Source organism: Rhinolophus ferrumequinum, chromosome 10 (assembly GCF_004115265.2).
Source record: "Rhinolophus ferrumequinum isolate MPI-CBG mRhiFer1 chromosome 10, mRhiFer1_v1.p, whole genome shotgun sequence".
Taxonomy (NCBI): Eukaryota; Metazoa; Chordata; class Mammalia; order Chiroptera; family Rhinolophidae; genus Rhinolophus; species Rhinolophus ferrumequinum.
In genome coordinates, this window is record NC_046293.1 from 68147672 (window position 1) to 68170681 (window position 23010).

The 23010-nt window shown below is 37.0% G+C and overlaps 1 long non-coding RNA gene across 1 annotated transcript; it reads left to right on the forward strand.

The window, feature by feature from the left end:
- Positions 1-2067: 2067 nt before the first annotated feature.
- Positions 2068-5321, forward strand: LOC117028167 (uncharacterized). The gene is made up of 3 exons (XR_004424093.1): positions 2068-2177; positions 4686-4860; positions 5196-5321. It is a non-coding gene; the product is annotated as an uncharacterized LOC117028167 (long non-coding RNA).
- Positions 5322-23010: the final 17689 nt, after the last annotated feature.

The window sequence follows — 23010 nt, forward strand, 5'->3', positions numbered from 1 at the left end:
TCTCTGGTTGTTATTGCTTTACATTAGTTATCTATTATAGTGTAATAAGTTACTCCCAAACACAGAAATTTATTAAAATAATTAAAATAAACATTTATTAATTTACAGTTTTTTATGGATTCCTAATCTAAATAGGACTTAACTAGATACCTCTAAGTGTCTCATAGTCTCACAGTCAAGGTATTGGCTGTGGTTACAGTCATCTCAAGGCTTGACTGGCACATGATCCACTCTCAAGGTCACCAATATGGCCATTTACAGGCCTAAGGTCCTTTTCGGTTGTTGGCCTAAGATATCATTTCCTTGTCACATGGACCTCTCTATAGGGCTACTTGATTTCTTCAAAGCTACTTTCCCAGAGTTAGGCCTTGGAGAGAGAATGAGAGAGGGCAAGCCAGGCAGAAGTCAGTCTTTTTTGTTACCTAATCTTAAAATTTACATCCCTTTGCTTTTGCTGTATTTTAATTATTAGGAAAGTGTTACCAGGATGAACTCATATTTATGAAGCGCTCACATTCATACCCAAGGATACAAATACCAGGAGGTAAAGATCAATGAGGGTTGTTTGAGTGGCTGTCTACTATAGTCTATCTGTAGTTCCCAATGATTCATGTCCCTGCCAATTCAAGAGAAGTTCAGCCTCTCCTAAGTTCCTCCCAAAGTCTCATCTCATTACAATATCAGCTCAAAGCCCAGAAGCACTTTATATAAATGAGATTCAGGTGCAAATGAGAATCCTCAGGTACAGTTTCGTCAGTATAGCTCCTTGGATACAGTTCCTTTTATCTATAGATCTATGAAACTTAAGAGGCGAGTTATCTACACACCAAACGTACAGCTACTTATGTCCCCTAGAGCAAAAGCTGGGACAGAGAGAGATCAAGACAGAAGTCATAGTATTTTTGTAACCTAATATTGGGAATGACATTCTATCACTTTTGTCATATTTTATTCATTAGATGTGAGTCACTATGTTCAGCCTACACTCAAGAGTAGAAAACTTAAAAGGGCATGAATACTGGGAGGAAGGGATCTTTGGGAGCCCATTTGGAGGCTGCCTACCATATCCTACTATAGGTCTTGCAGCGTTTCTGTTCTGGATTACACTGAGACACTTCAGTCTTTTTAAAAAGTTCTCATTTTGTTTTTAAGTTAGCTGAAGTTGATTCCTCTGCTGCTTGAAACAGAAAATGTATTTAAGTACAATCTCTCTGTTCTTAAACTGGGTATTTCTTCTTTTCTTCTTGCATTTTTTTTTTTTTTAAGTCAAACTTTCTTGGAGCATCCAGTATAGGTTGAAAATTTCTTCCTAAGGAAGATTCTATCCAAAATTTTTCTTTTCACAGTCCTGTTACTTCCTTATTGTTAAAGTCCCCTGGATAGATTCAGACTATTTCAGTTCACATTGCTGCAGGATCTGACACGGTTAGCTGCTCCTTCATTCTTTTTTTTTTTTTTTTTTTTTTAAAGGAAATTAATTTTATTCTGAAACTATTACCAGTAATAAGGGACAGAACACAAACCAACTCTGGATAGTCAGCTCCACTCTAACAAAAGGTGGGAGAGTGTTTTAAGAGCTAGGGTAGGTGAATCTTAGGCCATATGATTTCTAATTGGCTTTACCTAAAAGAAAATTCATAAACTTTCTTCTGTCTCCAGCATAGGAAGCTCCCAGGTCCTTGACAAAATCCTGGCAAGAAGTTTTCAAAAAAGATTTACAACTCAGGGACAGGAAAAGAATTTACAAGTTTTATAAAGTAGATGCTATAAACTAACAGAAGTCAGAGCCCTAGAGTCAGCGAGAAGTCTGCATAAAGTTTAATCAGGCTGAAGGGAATGTTAAAATCAACTTGGTCATAGCCTTTAGAATTTCTCTCACTCCTCCAGTGCTATAGTTTGTTTTGACCCTTGTCCCATTTTCCTGGCTGTAACTTTTCTAGTCTATTTCCTTGAAGCCACGTTCCTTGCTGACAATGTGCTTTTCCATCCTGAGAATGGAAGGGTAGAGGGGATAACATGTAGAGACTTCCACTTCCTAAGCTGAGGCCAAGTCCTTCCGTTGGTGAGTAAGCCTTTGTTATGGAGAAGTTCTCGAGATGTTTCACACACCTTATTCTTCCCTTCTCCCTGCCAGAGCCCTGAATGAATCTTTCGTGGATCCTCACTATGAGAACCTGGTAAGTTTCCTAGAGGAAAACGTCACAGAATTTAGGGATCCTCAGAGGCTGTGTTTCCAGATTTCTCAGTCTCATGTTAGTCCATACTGAGCCTCCAGCAATTTGTCAAATTTTCCATTTAAGTGTCAGTACAATTTTATGGCTTCTTGTTACTTTGGTTCTGGGCAATGAGTTCTTCGCTTCTGTATCTGTGAGCCCTCATTTTTGAGACACTTGTTTCTGCTGGCCTCTCCTAGATTAACTCTTCTCTCTTTTTCTGTGTGTGTGTATTTTTTTTTTTTTTAATGAGACAATCTCCTTTTTGATGTCCCTTTAGTTTTCACGTATGTCAGGATTTTATTTTTGTCTTCTTCTCTTACAGTATATAGTTTTTGAATGAGTGTAACTTACCTGATTTTAATGACCATCTGAAGTTGAGAACTTAAATCTAAATCTCCATTCCAGAATGCTATCCACACCAACAGTTATAATGACTTATTTAATATCTCCACTTAAAATCTCACAAGCACTTATGGTATCACATGTCTTACATCAATTTATCTCCATCCTCAAAATCCTTCTTTTGTACTTCCTCACTTGCCGAGCTAGAAACTTGGAGATCATCTTTGATTCTATCTTCCTTATCTGCACAGCACACATCTAATCCTGTTTCCAACTCTTGTCAGTTTTTCCTCCTTAATATTCCACTTCCTAGGACACTTTTATCCACAAAAACCATAGGCTTTTTTTTTCCCCACTTTTTAAAATCATTATCATCTTTCTTTTGTTGTAGAATACAAGACAGAGGTTAAGAGTATGGGCCTGGAAGGAGACTCACTGGTTTTGAACACTGGCTCTGCTTTTTATCTACTTTTTACCCTGTTTCCTCAAAAATCAGACCTAGCCGGATAATCAGCTCTAATGAGTCTTTTGGAGCAAAAATTAATATAAGACCCAGTATTATATTATATTATATTATATTATATTATATTATATTATATTATATTATATTATATAAGACTGGATCTTATAGTAAAATAAGACTGGGTCTTATATTAATTTTTGCTCCAAAAGATGCATTAAAGCTGATTGTCTGGCTAGGTCTTATTTTCAGGGAAACAGAGTAGCTACATATGTGACCTTGATCAGGTTGCTTAACCTCTCTATGACTCAGTTTCCTCCTTTGTAAAAAATCTGAAATAATGCTACCTACCTCACTGAGTTTCTGTTAAGAATAAATGAGAATGCAAGTAAAACATTTAGAAAAAGGTCAGGCTCATAATAAATATGAAATAAATATTAGTTATTACCTGAATCATCTATGACTAAAGTAGAACTCCTTTTTTTAATCTTAGTCATCAAACTAAAGCTTTGTAACACTGCAATGGAGTACAAATGTTATGTCCTTCCTTACTCTTTTAAAAATCTTTCAATAGTGATCAATTGCTCTCTGATCCAAAATACTTCATGTGCCTTTCAAGGACTCTCATAATCTTGTTCCCACTTACCTTTCTAGCCACACATATTGTCAATCTTTCTGATCCTCACAATTTGAAATCATTCATTGTTACTGAGTAATTATTATGTATTAGGTAACTACCAGACATAGAGGATGTGGTGACACTGTCCTGCCCTCATAGAGCTTATGCTTTTCATGGAGACATCCATGTTGTCTGTTTTCTAATTCTCCAAGTTGATCACACTTTTTCTCAGTCTAGGCCTTTGCAAACACTGATCCTTCTGCTTCTTCTACTTTTCTTCCTGCTACTTGATGTGTAATTCCTCTTGTGCCTTGGGTTTGAGATTAGACATGCTTCTCCAGCAAGGTCTTCCCTGATAGCTAATACTAGTTTGTTTTCCCTCATTGGGCTCCTGTAGTAAATTGGATTTAGTCCTATAAAAATTTTCTGTTTACCTTTCAGTTTTGCTCACAGGCTTGAAACTTCTGGAGGGCCAAGACCATGTTCTCATGAATCATTGCATCTCCAGTACCTAACATCATGTCCAATATGGAGCGGGCCTTCAACACACATCTGTTGAATGAATTTCAGGGCATATTCCAGTGGAATACAAACTGGAGGGTTGTTGGGGTAGGGATCCAGGCAGATGGGGTACTGTAAACTCACCTGAGTAAGAATTTGTCTTAATATGAAGCTAAAGATGTTGGGTTCAAAAGCATCAGCCTAACAAGGGAAAGAAGGGACCACTTTGAATATAGAATAAAGTTAATTAGGAAGTCATCTGGCCCAGTACCGAGAATGAGAGAGAGAGAGAGAGAAAGAGAGAGAGAGAGAGAGGTGGAATTAAAGTAAATGAGTTGTTTACTAAAATTTCTCAGGGCTCAACAGAATTGGTGTAGACATTTAGTTAACAACTGACATGTTAGCAGAGACATAGACCATGCTGTTTTGCAGACGTCAGCTCCCTGGCTATCTGGCATCAGAAGCCTCAGCACAAACTCCAAGAGATATCAACAAAAATGCCCCTGGTGTGTACTAGCTATGAAAATAATCATTCGTATGTTGGCAGATACAGAAGACATCTGTGCAGCAAGCTGAGCCAGAAAGAAGGAAACTGGTAGTTGCTGCAGGATAACCAAGAAGACTAATCTTGCATCTTCCCTGATACCCAAATGTATTTCTGGAAATGTCTGGCAGGAATCTGTGCACAAAGAACAATAGGATGAAGAGCAAGTGGGGACAAAGTAAAATAATTTTCTATTTTTGACTATTAACATGAATCTAATTTTATCTCCAATGTGCTATGATCTATGATTATATACACAATGTCAGCTCTTTTATATATCTCTTTTTTTGACCCTTACATAGATTTTTCTTAAATTAGTTAAAATCTCTTGTTTAGATCTCATATGTATACATGTTTTTGGAATGCTTTGTATTAGTCATTCTGTGCAAAGATATACTCCAAGAACAAACAACCACAAAACTCATAGGCTTATAGCATAAAAGGTTAATTTCTCATTTATGTGTCTACTGTGGGTTATCTTTGACTTTATTCTATATGTTTTCTTCATTCTAGGATCCAGACTAAAGAATAATCTCCCCTGGGGGACATAGTATTCTAGTGGCTGAGCAGAAGCAAAAGATGCAAAACCTAGCCATGACTCCTAAAACTTTTGCAATAAACTTCACCTGTTAATATTTCATTGGCTTATGTGATATCTGTAGGTAGAAATACTGCAAATCACATGGCAATATGAGGAATGATTAATCTTCTCACTGTACTTGCAAGGAATAACTGATAACAGTAATCTCATAAACTATATGCTTCCTTAATTATACAAAAATTTCTGTTTTATTTCCGAGGAGTTATTTCCCCTTTCTATACATCTTTGCTGAGGATATGTGCTTTCCTCTATTGTTGTTTGTCATGCTTTGTTTCCTACTCATTATGGCTATTTTTTTAACCTTATTTTAATGGTTGTTTAGGTATGTATAATGGCAAAATCACAACTTTCATAGTCTTATGTTAAGGCACTGTGTCTTCAGATGTTCTTGATACTTTGAGAATTATGTGGCCAAAAATTTATTTTCAACTGGATTTCTAATTTTTTTAAAGGAACATATTTTAGTCTTTTAAATATCATGATGATGTTTTTTTTTCTTATTATTGGAATTACTTTCTTTTGTGTGAGATTATTATATATGCCTCAAACTGCTTCATATGCTCTGATACCTCTTTGATCATCGGTACCAATTTACAGTTACCCTCATGCTCCCAATAAATTTATTGCCATTACAGAGAGTTCAGGATGTTTTTGTTATTCTTCTTTCATATCTCAGATAACAAAATATTCTCCATTTAATTTATAAAAATAAGAGACTATGTACTTCCCTAAATAAGGTACATATAACACCCATGGGTAGTCTGGAGACTTATGATGACCCGTAATTAAGTATATCCATGAAAAATCTGTCTTAATTCATGAAGGTGAGATTTCTCAGTCCTTCCATTTATATTCTTATGACTCTGATACAAAAAATTTCGCCAACATTTTAGAACCTCCTTTTCATATTTTGAGTATTGTATTTTATCCAAGTGAGAGAAAACTTCCGTCAAAAGGGTTTATTCTTAAACAATAAGGAAATTTATTGATTCATTTCAATGGAAGTCCTGAGGAAGAACTAGTTCAGGGTCAACACACTCAACCTGTGATTATTTGTCTTCTTCCTTTTCCTTGTTTTGTTTTATTCTCAGAGTGATAGCAAGAGAGGCATAACTTTCACATCCATACCTGTTAACAACTGGAAAATGAAAGGTATTTTTGTTTCTCCAAGAACTTCCAGGGGAATAAATAATTCTTGGTGGAACTGACTCAGAAATTCTGAGGAAATCTTTGGGGTATTTCATTGGCACAAGTCAGGTTACATGTCATTTCTTAATCAATCACTGGCAAGGGCAATGCATTTACCCTTAATATAGTCAGGCACCATCTGAAGATGGGAGCAAATGTTAACAGTCCTTTTGGCACATAATTTCTAATAAGAAGATGTGGATAGCAGAACAAAATCAAGGTTCCCGTAGGAAAAAGAAAGGGATAAATGAATCCAGATAGACAGCCAACAATAACAATGTTCAATTCATCCTTCTCTGACTGTGTTTATTTATTATCTTTTTTCATTATATCTAAAATAATATTAAAATTATCCGTTTTTGTTAGCAAATGGCAGAGAGAAAGAATACTTTCTGTAAATGTTCCTTTCTTCTGACCCCTTGAAGGATATTGCTCCTGGTATACTCTCTCCTTCATGACTCATAACTCTTGATAATTTAAATATCTACATAGATGGTCTTAAAATGATGGGTCTACTTGGTTTCTTGATCTTTCTTTTTCCAATGATTTTGTCCTATACTCTCTTTTGCCTATCTTTTCCAATCATTATCATTAGACCTTGTCGTTATAAAAAAACCATACCCCATTCTTAATCGCAATTTCAAGAATCATTCTCTCTCTTTTCTATTACAATGAACACTTTTCTTTTCTGTGGGGAACGCGGATAGGAGGCTTGAGTCTGGCTCATTTCTTTTTGTATCCCAAATCTGGAAACCATTATACTCACCAGGGCCTCAACCCATTAATTCTACTCCTTTCTACTTTCTCTTACATGACCTATATTTTCACTCCTTGGTTTAGTCTGCTTAAATTTCCTCATCAATTATTGTTACTCTCTTGCATACAGAATTAACTTTTTTGTTCCTTTCTTACTTTGTTACACATTTTTTTTTTGTCAAAGTACAACCATAATTAAATTGAATTCTCCCCTTAATGTATGCATGAATCTACATGACTGAATAAAGCTGGATGACTCCATAGCTGTGCCACTGTAAATTTGTGATTACTAATCTCTTAGATAATTATTTCACACCTTTACTTTTCTTCTTAAATATTGAACTAATCTCCTACCCCCATACACTCTCAGCTCATGATCTTAGCTCTTATTTTACTGAGAATGAAGAAGCTATCAGAAGAGAACTATTATTGGAACTCATCACCAAATATACTTATGTGGCATCTGGGTTCATATACTGGGCCCTTTTTTTCTTATTACTATGGATGAATTATCTCTTTTCGTAGCAAAGTCAGCTTTTTCAGTGGTTCACTTACCCATGCCTTCTTGCCTTTTGAAGGTCATCATTCTAGGAATGATAATCTTTCTCCTATGTCTTCTTATTTTCTTCCCATAAGTATACAGTCTGTGCTACATTTTAATTTAAAAAAAAATCTTATATTGATCTTACTTAATCTGCCAACTTCTAGCTCTTGTATCCTGCTCCTCTTTGCAGCAAAATTCCTCCAAAGTATTGTCTATACTCACTACCACCAGCTTCTCTCTTCTCATTCTCTTGAATTTGCCTCAAACAGGCCATTGCCTGTCTCCACTGAACTTGTCCCTGTCAAGATAACTAGTGATATACCCTCTATATTGTCAAATATAAAAAGCTAATTCTCATTCTTTTTACCCTATTTGGCCTATCAGTGTCATTTGGCACAGTATCCTTTAAACATTTTCTTTCCTTGGCTTTTACATTTTCCTGGATTCTCCTTACCGACTTTTCCTTCCTTGTTCCTTTTGTTGGTTCCTCCTTACTTCCCTAATTTCTAAAATTTAGAAATCTCCAGAGCTCAGACTTTAAAATTTTCTCTAGTCTATAAACTCTGAGAACTCCAAATATATATCTTCAGTTCAAACAACCTCTCGAAATTCCAGGCATATACAGCTAACTGCCAGCTCAGCATCTACATTTGGATAAGATTAAGGTTAAGGAAGAGGCTTAGTGAATAGAGCTAAGAATGAAATTAAGATAAATGACACGTCCCCACAAAACTTGAGTAGAGCTAAAAAAAAATAAAAATGATCTCGATATATGTGGTGTTACTGGATATTCTCTGGAAACTGAAAAACTAGCTGCATTTAAAATCAGGATTCGTTTGGGCAGGAGGGAATAGATAACCTGTACCATTCAGGAGGATATCTGACACCTGGGGCCTTGGAGAATTTTCTGAGATATTTTATCTGCTGAGGGCATCTAGATATCCCATCAGATTAAAACACTCTTAATAGAGCAGCCTCTACTGTCTGCTCCCCAAAGCTAATGGTGTAGGGAGTAGAGGTCGATTTACTAGGAGTAGTTCAGGTCTTTGGTAAAGAAACCAAAAGTCCCATGGATACTGTGGAAATGTCTTTGGAATAGTCTATGATCGAATGTTGAATATTTCACCTGGAATGTTTCCCATGCCAAGTGTTTTGTAAGCTTAGTAGTATAGCTCACAGGAACACCTTCATGAAGTATCCAGCTTGTGGGGACAGCGTCCCAGAGAGCAGTTTCCAGGCTCTCGCCCTCATGTGGAAAGTGCTCACTCGGGTAGTAAATGGCCATCAGCTGTGATCGGATGGCCATCAGCTGTGGTTAGTTGTCCGTCAGCTATAACCAGTGAGTCATTGGTCACTAATATAACTGCCGTGGCTACGCTAACAGAAAAATGGGGGCTAGCGAGAAGATGGTGGCTGAGCTAGCAACCACAGATTGCAATTAGCACGGCGGATTGCAGTTAGCAAGTGGGGTTGGTTGGTTAGCAGAGAAGTGGATGGCAGGTTGCAGATTGTGTGGACCCTGTTTCCTGTGTCTCTAACCCAGCCGCCAGTGAGAATATAGTGGTATACTCCCCTATCTATGGCTCCATTGGTGTTCCTCTTTGGCCTCACCATATCCTGCGTTCTTATGTGGAGAGCGGGACCAGAGATCCCGCATGACACCCTGCATGACACAGCTGTACATTTGTGTTTAAACTAATCTTGACATCACTTTTTAGAAAAATGGAGTGTGTCAAGGAAGAAGAAAGGAGGTGTATGCACCCATATTTTGACTAATTAAGGCATCCAATCAGCTTTATTAGTTGCAACTGGATCACTATTGACCACTGTATTAGGGCCAGTGTTTGAGCTCTTGGTTGAGAACTTATACTACTCAGGATCTGGAGACTCGAACAGTGGTGGGGAGAGAAAAGAGTCCAACGCCAGCAACTTGAGAGGAAGATTTTTGAATTGTGGTTGGAACACATCATTGAAATGTTAGTGGGGTGCGAAACCCCTGAGGTACAGATGCAACAGAGATTAATAGAAAATATATAGAGTCTGGCACTGAGAATTATATATGTTTTCAAATACCACAAATGCCCCCTTTTGTACAGCAGAATATCTGACATCAGTCAAAAAGTTACTCAATAATGCAAGTAGATGCTGAGTCTTATATGTCAAGTTGGTGAACACACATCATTAAAAGTACCTAAACATATATGTCAGGATTTGAAGGACTTTTGCATAGAGGTGCTGTGGAGCACAACATGAAAAATGATGTCTAGTTAGTGCGAGTTGCTGCAGCCGTTATTTAGAGTGAAGAGAATGGTAGACTCCAGGAAAGACCAGAAGGTCCCTCAATTTCTTTCTGCTGGTAAATAAAATTGGAGAGAGGTAATGGGTGAGGCAACATTCCTAGAAAAAACAAAGATGGAATAGTAGGATTGTGTTGGGATTGAAGGCACAGTTCAGTTTGAGAGAACTGGCAGTGGTGTCAGCATGGTTATGCTTTCTGTGTCTAATCACGGACCAGCAGAGTCTCAGGGAGTGGGAGTGAGCAGATCATCCACCTCAGGTCAGAAGTTCTCTCCAAAGCTACTGGAGGAATTAGTCAGAGAGTACACCAGTCGTCTGGCTTTCAGTTAGCACAATTGGCTAACTACTGGTACAGACAGAGCAGTTGTATTTATCCACCCAAGCCTTAACACCCAGGAGTCCCAAGCTGACATTGATGGTAGATTTAGAGAGAGCATATAAAGGGATTATTAGAATTTTATAAAGTAGAAAAGAGGAGGGGTGGCACAAGAGTGGGGCTGTTGGGAAAAAGTGCATCCACAAGGAGAACTGACTTTGTGGTGCCGTGGTGAATGGTAGAAACTAAGAGATGTGCTGGAATGATGAGCAATTTTAGACCATGAAAAAGAACCACCTTAGTAAGAGATCCCTCTTTAGAATACAGAACCCCTAGAGTTGGCTGCTGAAATGGACAGCGTGTGTACACAGGGATGAGCCCTTGTCCTTAGAGGGGAGGAAGTAGGACAAAGGACCCAGGCTGCTGATGTGGCTTCTTTCCTGGCCACCTGTGAAGCTTCCTGGACAAGAACCCTGGAGACAAAAGCTGACATGGGAAAGGAAGAGAAGCAAAGGGAATAATTTTCCTGGGTTGGGAGATGTGTCCCAGATGGAGAGAGGGAAGCCTTTCATGCATTTAGGTGACTAAAGATCCAGGGAGACATTCTTTAAACACAATTGCAAATTCACTGGAAGGCAGAAAAGAGAAAATGGGGTAGGCCTAAGAACCCCATGGAAATGTTGTACTTTCCTATCTCCTATATGGAATGTGTTGGAAGTACACTTTTTTGCTTTTTTAGGAATATGTAGCAATATAGTGAAACTCTTAGTTTTTTAGAGCAAAAAATTCCCCTGAGAAGAGTGCTCTGCTTTGTTAAAATCATACTTTATCAGTCAGCTATGGATACAAGGCAACTAACACTAGGGTCTCCTTTGGAGAAAGGCAGGAGAGGCAAAAGGAGAGGAGCTGAGCTCCCTACTTTAGCATAAAAGCCCGAGGGCGAGATGCGATGTGGTGGTGGGGCTGGGGGAAAAGCTGGGCGTCCCCGGCAGGCCTGATGATCATGGTATGTTGTGCACTGTGCAAAGTGACACATCACACTACCCAACCAATATTCAATAAGCCTACGTGCTTTGTGTTTAGCTTTTTTCAGAAAGCTGATGTTAGGGCTGGTTTTGGGATCAAATTTGTGTTCAAGTTGACACAGCTGGATTACACGGAAGTGGTGGATGTCTAATAGCTGAGTTACGTATCATTTGCATTGATGCATACAATTTATTTTCTCTCTATAGCATATTTAAAATTTTCATAGAGTTGTATAGCTAGTGTATCTTGAGAAACACATCTATGGAAACTTGGTGATGAAAAACATCCCATATATATATTCAAAATGTGTTTTTTTTTTGTATCGATAAATGATAAGTGAAAGATAAGTTAAAATGAGGGTTAAAGGAAATCAAAAGTATCAGGCATTCTGTGGCTTATTAAACAACTGATTCCATAGCTTCACATGGTAGCAAACTTTAGCAGATAACATTCTCATATTTATATGGAGAATAATCAATAAACTAAATCCCATGTTTTTATTACTAGGGATCGTATTAGTACAAACATGATTCAGAGTACATTCTTCTTAGGACAAATATTCTTTCCTCAGAGAAGCAATGAAAGGATTAAAGCACTGGCTTTGTCTTTCTTTAAATTTTTGATATTTGCTCATCAGTTTGATATTTTGCTCATTATAATTTTTGTATTAATTTAGATTAAAAAAAGTATTGCATTTGATTGTATGTTGATTACTGAATCATTTGTTACCCTCTTAAATTTTATGCCTAAGACAAGTGGCTCTGTCTCCTCAGCCTAACGCACCACGCTGAGTGGCAGCCACATTATCTGTTTGGGCTGGGTGCTGAGATGAGCAAGGGCTGCAAAGTCTGCAGCACTTGTACTTATTTTTGGAGGAACTGCTTAAAATATTCTGCATATTTCTTTAATTATTTGAGATAAGCTCCACTTTTTGATGTGACCACTTCTAATGAAAGTTAGTATCCCCAAGGCAAGGCCTTATGAACATCTGAAAAAGAGAAGCTTTTAAATTATTGCTAGGTTGCCATTCCTTTAAGAGTATCTAGAAAGTTAACTCATGTAAAGGGAAAGTAAAAACAATGGAGAGGAGATACTATGGACAAATACACAATTAAAAAGCTCCTATTGGAGAGAGACAGATGGTTAAGGCTTCAGTTTTACATAGGAGATTAAGTAGGAAGCCTTTGGGAATTCATGCTTTTTCCCTTTGAACACTCTTACTCCTTTCATCTTCTAGAGGTAAGCTTCTTTTAACTCTACCACTTTAACCCAACTGACATTTTTCTATTTCAATTCTTTATTATGTTATTATATCCTTCCGTTTTCCTACACAGCTCCATGTAGGCTGAGGCCCACATCATTTTTGAGTCAATCACAGAAACAGCAAGAGACACAATTTTGTCTTTTCCTTAATCATCCTCCCTCCCCCGAGTCTGACTAGCTTTGGATCAAGTCATTGTCCTGAATTTGAGATCTTAGAGCCATCATTTTCTGCATAGCTCAATGCTCCATGTTCTCTTAGCTGCCAACAAAACAGTAGGCCACGTGTGTCAAATATAAGCCCAGATGCTCAACTATTCACTAAGTTTAGTACTACTCGGTCCCAATTGTAAGTATATAGAACACAGTTTTTCCTTACTTTGCACTTATTCATTCTGTTTCACCAGTTTATATCTCTAGGATCAAAAACACATCTCTCATTTTAGCCTTATGCCCTGTCTTTGATCATGTTTTTATTGGTTTTTCCAGAAGCTTGATTCTGCCTCATCTCTCAAGAATTGACAATTTCTCTGACATCACCTAGATCTCTCAGAATGACAACTGTCATATCTTTGTCTTTTTGGGTTCCCAAAATTGGACTAATACCTCTTCCCCAGTTAATTGGTTGCCTTGCAAATTATTACTAAGGGAATAATGCAGCTGATGTTATGGCCTCTCAGACAAAATAAAAGTCATTTTCTTACATGTTAAATGAACCAAGTATAAAAATATAAATATCTGCTGAACTAATGAAGACAGTGAGTGATTCTGTCTTAACTAGTTTTCATATAATAGGAAGAATATAAATAAAAAGCAATGCTAACTGAGCAATACATTTTGCTAGCTTATTTTCAGAAAAAAACAACAAAAAACACAGTTTTGTAAACATATAATATGCTTTGCTTGTGGGATTTGTAAACAGACTCTGGAGGCAATGCCAAAGAAAGATTCAAGCCTGTTTTGAAATGGCACTAAATTGCTATTAGGATTTAGCATTGTAATCTGACACTCTGGAAGGACAATGCTCATTTTTAATTTGTACTATGTTAATTCAAAAAAATGTCTTCAGTGTTTTACAATCACACTTTACAGAGTTTGGTGTTAGATGATCAAATATTAATAAAAGTTTGTGTTCATATTCTGAGATTGGGAAATGAAATAGAGGTGATCAGTTCACTGATAGGTACCAATATTGGAATTAGAGTCCTTCATTTGTAAATCTACTTACTTAGATTTCCAAAAGATATTTTAAAAAAAGAAAACACATTTATCTATACAAATAATGAATCAGTACTCTGTAAGCCAAACAAGTTATAAAAATCAAATTCCATTAAATCTCTAGTCACCCTTGACTCTTCTTTCTCTAATATCCCATATCAATTTGTAATAACTTTTTATTGCTATTGCCACAATTACTACAAACTTGCTTTGGAAACACAAATTTGTCATGTTACGGTTCTGTAGGTTTGAAGTCTGACAGGGATCTACACTGGATCCATGTAGTGATCAAAGTGTAGGCAAGACTGCCTTCTTTTCTGGAGACAGTAGAGGACAATTTGTTTCCTTGCCCTTTCCAGCGTCTAGAGGCTGTCATTGACATTGGCACATGGCCCCCTTCTTCTACATTTAAAGCTAGCAATGTTGCATCCCTCTGTTCCTTTCTTCAGCAGTCCTCACTTCCTCTGACTCACTCTCCTGCCTCCCTCTTCTACGTCTTTATGATTACGTTAAACTCATCATGATACTCCAGGAAAATCTCACTATTTTACGGTCACCTCATTAGCAACCTTAATTCCATTTGTAACCTTAATTATCCTTTGCAATGTAACAACATATTCACAGGTTATGGGGATTAGATATGGACATTTTGGGAGACCATTCTTTTGCCTTTCACATAGCAAATTGCTACCACTGTGTTTCCCTGAAAATAAGACCTAGCTGGACCATCGGCTCTAAGATGTCTTTTGGAGCAAAAATTAATATAAGACCCGGTCTTATTTCAATATAAGACCGGGTCTTTAATATAATATAATATAATATAATATAATATAATATAATATAATATAATATAATATAGTAATACCAGGTCTTATATTAATTTTTGCTCCAAAATATGCATTAGAGCTGATGATCCCGGTAGGTCTTACTTTCAGGGAAACACGGGAATAGTGAAACTTTTTTTACGCTACTTTCCAAATACAGGTTTCCCTTGCTATCCGAAAGCAGAGCATTACTATGAAAGCTTCCATAAGCCAAAATGGTATAAAGCAAAGGAGCAACAAAATAAGTGGAGATAAGGCACAGAGGCTCATAGACACAGTTCAAAGCTATGGCAGCTTGATGCTGAGATGCTGAGTGTAGTTCCCCTGGTAGGAACTTGGCGGGGCGACCTTCGCTGCTGGTGGTGCCGCTGCCTCTATGACTCAGGCTCACTGAAAAATAAATGCTCAACACTATTTTTGCTTTTCACTTTATTTTATAAAAATGAAAACACTCTTTGGATTTCTTTCAGTTACTGCAACAGGTAATAATGCAGGCCTTTCCTGAAAAAAGAAGTGGAATAATGTGAATTTTGGAAAAGTAGGGGATACCTGTACGTCAGACTCCCACCACTTCTTACATCACCACTGCTACCCCTGTGGTCCAGCACCATCACCTCTTGCTTGGAGTATTGCACTGGCTTTCTAGCTGGTCACTGCTTTATTCTTGCCCTCTGCAGACTATTCTTCATGTTGCAGCATAGATCGTCTCTTATAATATGTTAGATTTACATCACCTTTGGACTCAAGCTCCCTCCCCCAGTGCTTCCCAATTTACTCAGAGTAAAATTCTGAATCCTTAGAGTGGTTTCAGGCCCTTCATAATCTGGCTGAGTTATCTCCCTGACCTCATCAATGCCATTCTCTCCTTTACTCACCAGGCTCCCACTACACTGTCGTCTTGTGCCAATAGGGTCATGTTTATCCCATTTCAGGGTCTTTGAACTTGCTGTTCCCTTTACTTGGAATGCTTTTCTCTAGATGTCTGTATAGTTCCTTCTTTGAAAACACCATCTAAGGAGAGAGCCTTTCTCTGGACATTCATAGTCAAATAGCTTTCTTACTTAGTTCCAATCTTTTTTTCTTACTTTGCTTTTCTTCTCAGTACTTATCCCCATCTGACATATAACATCATGTCTGTATCCTTCCAACAGGATATAAGCTTCATGAGGACAAAGCATTTTGTTCATTTCTGTACCCTCAGCATTAGGAAGCGTGCTTGGCATAAAGAATGTAGTCAATAAATATTTGTTGAACAAATGGAGTTATTACAATGAAGAAATCCATCATATGGAAACTTTTCTCTGTACTTCATCTAGAAGGCTTTTGAACAAGTTCTGACTAGCTACTTTCAGGTATATATTTGTTCTGATAGTTTTAGAAATTTGTTTTATCCTTCCATTAATATTTTGTCCAGTCACCAAGGCACCAGTCTAACATCTTGATCTTTTTATCTAGGTCATGGATGACACAGTTCACATTCTTATATTGATAAAAAAATATATCCAGTAGATAAATCTGAATTCATTTACAAAAACGATTTTTGTATTTGCATTATACTGTAGTCTAATCCTGACATATTTACCATTATTGACCTGAGTCACTGAACTAAGTTTAAGATTTTTTTCTTGATTACAAATGCATTTATTTTTCTCTTCTATATGAGATCATTTTGACTGATCTACTTTGAGATTACTAATAGAGAAAAGCATAAATATATATGCAAATCATTATTTAGAAATGAATGATTTAAGAAAATCCTCCCACAATTAAATTATCAGATTTGAAGCAAAACTTGGGATCAAAATTCCAATTTGATTTTTTAAACACATCTAGTGTGCTAAACATTCTGGAGCCTATTAATAATGTATAAGCAGTTATACATATTTTATATTAAATATGTCTTAAACAGCTATACCTTTATAGGTAATAGCCAGCTTACAAAAACACTTTCATGAATTTTTAATATTTATTTGGAATAACAAAAATCTTCTGTTATTGTAGAAGGTCAGATATGACAAGCAGCAATTAATAAAATAATGTTTGTTTTTGAATTGGATAGCTATTTAACTTCCAATCAAGTTAGAAACATAGTTATCTGCTATACTTTAACCAACCAAGACTTCACTCTTCACAAAATAAATGTCTAAAGGAGAAACAAATGCTTTTGAAAGGATCTCTCCCTAGAGTAAGACAAAATGAAACAGTATAGATTACTGAATTCAGTGTATAGTTTGCTAAGCATCTTGGATGAATGAGATCAACCAATATATTTATGTTCTTTGAACCTTGGTTTCTTCATTTGTCAAATGAAGCAATTGGACCAAATAATCCCTAAGGTTCTTTATACATCTGGAATTTCTCAGTTTAGCTTATTATTGTTATTATTTTGCAAGACATATATTTTCCTTCTTTATACCTTGTGTTTCCCAGGCATTCCTACAAATACATAATGAAAAAAAAAACATGAATTGTAATAAACACAATGCTAATACAATTTCAAGACACTTCAAGAAATAGTTATTTTCCTAAAAGTTACTTAAATTATTCAAACATTGAAAGAATAGCATACAAAATAATTTAAAGTAGGCTGACTTGGTTAATGGAAGAATAATGTCTTTTTCTGTTTATCGTTTGATATAAAATATGTGAAGGCTGCTTATTGCCATAGGGAAAATTTTAGTTGCCTTAGTTTAGTTTATTGGAAACAGTTTTGAAATTAATATATTCTATTTGTAGTGGAGGCATAAGGAAGAGGTCTATTAAAGAAGAAATGGCAAAAAAAGGAAGATCTCTTTACAGCAACAACAAAGCTCATGGAAGACTTTTCATCTATTTCTTTATCCGCCCACAGCCCTAAAACCACAGCATGTTTGTCAGGCTTTTATCAAATTCATTAAAGTTTTGAGTTTTTGTGATGACAATTACATGTTATCAACATTGACTGAGCCTGTATTTCAACATAGGTTAAAGTGAGCTAAACTTAGCCAGATAAAGTTATAGCAGCTTGTGAAATGGCGGTTTTGAAGGTGTCATCGTATTCTCTCTCATACCATTTTCTTTAACCAAAAAAAAAAAAAAAAAAAAGAGTATAGGAGCCCTTCTTGAATCAGAGTTTTTCTATGAGATTTGACCCAGTGTACCAGTGTATATGTTATTCACACATATTCTTTCTCATTCTGTTCACATTCACAGAATATTCCAGATGTACGAGGTCAGACAATTAAGTTCGCTAACTCATCTTAGAAAAAGTGCTACATACCTCATTGGTGAATATCACTATGGTCACCTTCAAAATACTCCCCTTGGGAAGCTATGCACCGATGCCAGCGCCTAGTCCACCCTTCAGAGCAATTTTGGAACTCTTTTTCTGGAATGGCCATCAGAGCTGTCGTCGTATTACCCCTGATATCCTGAATGTCATCAAAATGTCTTCCTTTCAGTATTTCCTTTATCTTCAGGTAAAGGAAGAAGTCACTGGGGACAAGATCAGATGAGTAAGGAGGATGTTCCAATACAGTTATTTGTTTACTGGCTAAAAACTCCCTCACAGACAGTGTCATGTGAGCTGGGGCAATGTCGTGATGTAAGAACCATGAATTGTTGGTGGAAAGTTCAAGTCATCTAACTTTTTCACACAGGCTTTTCAGCACTTCCAAATAGCAAACTTGGTTAACTGTTTGTCCAGTTGGTATAAATCCATAATGAATAATCCCTCTGATATCAGTAAAAAGTCAGCAACATTGTTGCAACAAGTTCACGAACTTAATTGTCAGACCTCATATTTTGAAGATGATTAAGTCCTGTTTCTTTTCTCAGTGTTCTTTTGTGATGGTGTAGAGCTACATGCAATGGAAGCTTTTTTCCAGAGAAAAGGTGAAGCCAACTACAAAATGTATTAAAGCTCTGTTGTTAAGAGCTCTATTCGTTAGTCAGAATGACATGAACAATTAAAAAAAAAATTACTTGAGGATGAAGTACTCTTGAAAAAGAACCTTAGGACTCCAGGTCACTAATAATTTCTTAAGTAGATCTGAACAGTCAATACGTGACATTCTTAGTAAGAACAGTTTGCCTGCTACTACAGTTCATGCCATCAAACTTATTGATAATTTCCATGGCATAGTAAATGTTACACAAAAAAAAATCTCTCCAGAATTCTTCAGGTTATTAAATGAATTTGTATTTTAAGTAATAGGGAAAGCCAAGTTTATAAGCTTCACTATCATATAATGCAGGTCTCTATTCTTTACAGAAATTAGAACAGTTATTTCAGTTTGTGTTTTGTCAGTGCTCTCTATTCATGTTTGCTTATATTGCTCTGTGCTTTTTGATATGAGAGAGAGAGTGAAAAATTTTTCTTATATTTTTTCGTTGGTATTGCCATAGGTGAGGGAATTACTGTAACACACATCTCACTGTTTGTTCTCATCCAGAGCACTGCTCCTTCTCAGTTAATCCTCTATCTATTCCAAATTCTTTTTTTAATTATCTGACAATGCTGCCTTATTCTTTGATACATAAATTCCAGACACAGAACTCTGAAGAAAATACTCCGTAGTATCTACAAACTAAAATAAATGAGGTTACATGAGCTTGAGTGTTAGTCTGGATTCAAATCCCAGCTCTATCTCATTTTAACTGATGAAGTTTCTTCAACCAAAAGCAACATCAATAGCACTCAAGTTCATTACTAGTTTCTTGAACTCTGTGAGAGAAACACATAACCCTGAGCAATACACTTGCAATTTAATTTTTCCCTTTAGTTCCTTTCCTTCACATGCAGGACCTGCAACTCATACTATTTCCTCAGTGACCCTTCCTTGCCCACCTGTATAAAAAAGATATTCTTTGAGCCCTTAATCCTAAAGCATTTGTGTTGTCCTCTTTCCTTTCCCCTTGGGTTCTTATCACAAATACCTCTACCAGTTGACCCTGAATATTGTCCTTCAAGGGTCAGATCAGAAAATTGAAGTACTCAAGCTGAAAACACCAAACTCCTCTTAAGAACTATCTGATGATTTTCTATTATAAAGATCAAATAAAATAATGGCTTTGAAAACACCTCGAAAATACTTAAGGTCTTTATAAAACGTGTCTTAATCAGTTTAGGCTGCTGCCGTAACAAAATATCATAGACTGGGTGGCTTAACAGACATTTGTTTCTTACAGTTCTGGAGGCTGGGAAGTCCAAGGTCAAGGTGCTGGCTAATTCACTGTCAGCACTGCAGGCCAGTGATTGCCCTCTTCCTGGTTTGCATACAGCTGCCTCTCATTATGTCCTCAATGGCTCTTACTTGGTACATGCATGTACTTGCACGAGAGAGAGAGAGAGAGAGAGAGAGAGAGAGAGAGAGAGAGAGAGAGAGAGAGAGAAAGAGGAGAGCACCTCTTTTTTTAATTATAAGATTATTAATCCCATCATGAGAGCCCCCCGTCATGATCTAATCTAACCCTAATTACTTCCCAAAGACCCTACCCCCAAATAAGATGACATTGGGGGTTAGGGCTTCAATGTATGAATTTTGAGAGGATACAAACATTCACTCCATAACAAAATGTAATTATTATTATAAAACTAGTTTATTGAATGAGCTGAACTCAGTGGGGTACAAAGAAGAAATGATTATATTTTTTCAAATACTGTCTTCCAACAGGATCGGTCAGTCTCCCTTGCTTGTCCCCATAAGGCAGATATCACAGTTTTTCCAAGTGTGTTCAGATGTTAGTACAGACAGAGAAAATTTCAGTTAAACAAAAACCATAACTCCAATCTGTTTTCCTATTCAAAGCCTAGAGCCAAGCTCTGCGGATGAACTGCAGGTAAAGGTGTGCTTTGATGCTTTGTTTGCTCCACCTCTTTTTCTACCAGTTTGTCTCCTTCTAGCTCCTACGAAGCAGTAGAGTCAAGACTCATTTATAGCTTATATATTGGATTGAATTGACTATGGACACATTTTAAAAATGAAATAGACTTAGCCTAACTTTCCATAGCACAGACGAACTAGAAGACTTCAGAGTGCAGCTCATGCAAGAAAGATAAGTATTATTTTGTGAAATTTTAATTCTCTCTCTCTCTCTCTCTCTCTCTCTCTCTCTCTCTCTCTCTCTCTCTGCATCTAGTATCTCTGGAAAGATTATAGGTGAATTGTTGATTACCAGTGGCTCTCAGTTTGGAGGCCTCAGTGAAACTGTGAGACATTAAGAAAAGTGTCAGTCATTATTTTCTTGATTTTAATATTGTTTCTGAATTACCTCCTTTTCCGTGAATCTTCTCTCTAGATCCTCTACAGTACAGTTGCTGGTGACCAGGATACGCTCAGTGGGAACTCAGGGTTTCTGAATATGTTGGACATATTTTCTTCCCTAGTTCCCTGTAAATCATGGGGAAAATGTGTCCATAGTGGGAGACCCATGAATGGTCCAAATGTGGCCACCTAATTTGAGCGGGAACAGTGAGTCCCTTTCCTGGGATTTTTTTTTTTTTTTTTTGGTAGAACATAGATTTAGAAGATATGTCTCTAAACCAGTTTCTCTCCAATGCATAAATATGTAAGATTTTATAAAAACCAGGCTGTGCCATGGTGCCCTGGTGACCTTCATATATTTATAGAGACCCACAGGCACATAAACATGTGACCAACAGCTAATCTGAGCTTGGCAGAATGCCTTGTAATCCTCCCAGGGGAGTAGAGGATGGGAGACAATTTCTCACACCCTCTCCCATTCTGATAAGGTATGGGATTTTCTGCCTCAACTCTGGGAATAGAATGACAGGGTGTGAAAACACTTAATTGCGGTTCAGAATTGGCTCCTTCAAGAACAGATTACCTCACAACCCATGTTGCATTTATCTGACCCCTTTTGTTTCAGTGTCCCGCTTTTTTGGTGTATAGAACAAAAATCCTGGGGAGCTGGCACCTATGGCTTATAATTCTTTTTACTGTCCCTGTAAATAAACAATAAACTGAAACCAAAAATGGCTCATTGTATCTTTATCTGTTGAATCAGTCAGACCTTAGCCTTGGCCTTGATTTGTCTTGTGTGTGCTTGAGAATTCTGCCTTCTTCCTGTGGAGGGGAGGGTGTGGGAGGGTTAGCATGGGTGGCAAATATTTGTCTGCAATAAAAGAGAATGAAACAGAAACAAGAGAAAGAGTCTGAGGTCCTGGTAGCTTCCCCCCCAGACATGACTATGTATTATTTGTCCAAACCTTTCCTGAATACTACAAATAATTCATGCTGAATTTCTGTGTCTCAAAGTCAAACAAGACAGAAGATGCTCTTCTCAACTTTGCTGTCCTGGTGCCAGCGGTTCTCAGAATGATTTGGATTTAACAGTATTACTTATGAATTTATATTCTGCTCGATCATACTGCTCTGTGACTCAATTCTCCCAATTCCTACTATAGAACATGTGCCATCTTAATCAATGTGTGGTTGTTAGGTGCCTGTTCACATCTATTTCTGGAGAATTGTTGTAGACGTGACAGATCTATTAGTCTAGGTCTGATCTCAGATGCTCCTTTTACCTGGATTTGGAGTCCTCGGTTCCAAGTCAGAACAAATTAATCAACTCACAGGGAGTGGTGTGAGGACAAATACAAACTAAAAATAAGAAGCTTAATTCTTCCTGTGCAAATGAGAGAAGAGATTTCCTTGGACTCCCTTTGCTTAGAGCATCCACTTCAGAAAACTTGTGCTAAGTTTTTACTCCTTTTCTTTGAAATATATGTAAATCCTTTTAATAGCTAACTAAGCCTTTTGCTGGGTTTATAACCCAGAAATATTTTTCTCAAGGACCTGGAAGCCATCACTTTGAACTGTAAACCCGAAGAGAGATAGAGTCCCTATCTGTCAGTCTCTGTAGAACGATTAAGAACCCAACTTACTCAGGCTCCTTGCTCCAAGTTACTAAATTACCTCCTGTCATAAAGATAGGAGGAATTTGTTTTTCCTTCGTATAAGGCCAGCTAACAAACACAGATAGTCACCCCAATTACCAAATAAATTTAGGATGAACTATATGTGACAAATAGTGCTGTCAAGTCCTCTTACTTGAAGACTAGTTATTGTTTATCTTGAGAACATGTATGTAGTGAGTTGTATCTGTCAGCTGTATAAATAGGTGCAATTCTTTCTGTCTTTGTGATCTCTTAGTAGATTTCCTGTGATGCCCATCAAATTCTGATTTAAAGTTTATTCAGTAACAAACTTATTTTCTTCCTCTACTACATTTGTGGGGAGCTTTTCTAGGTTAGAACAACATTTTGTTTTTAATTATATTTCCCAACAGTGGCG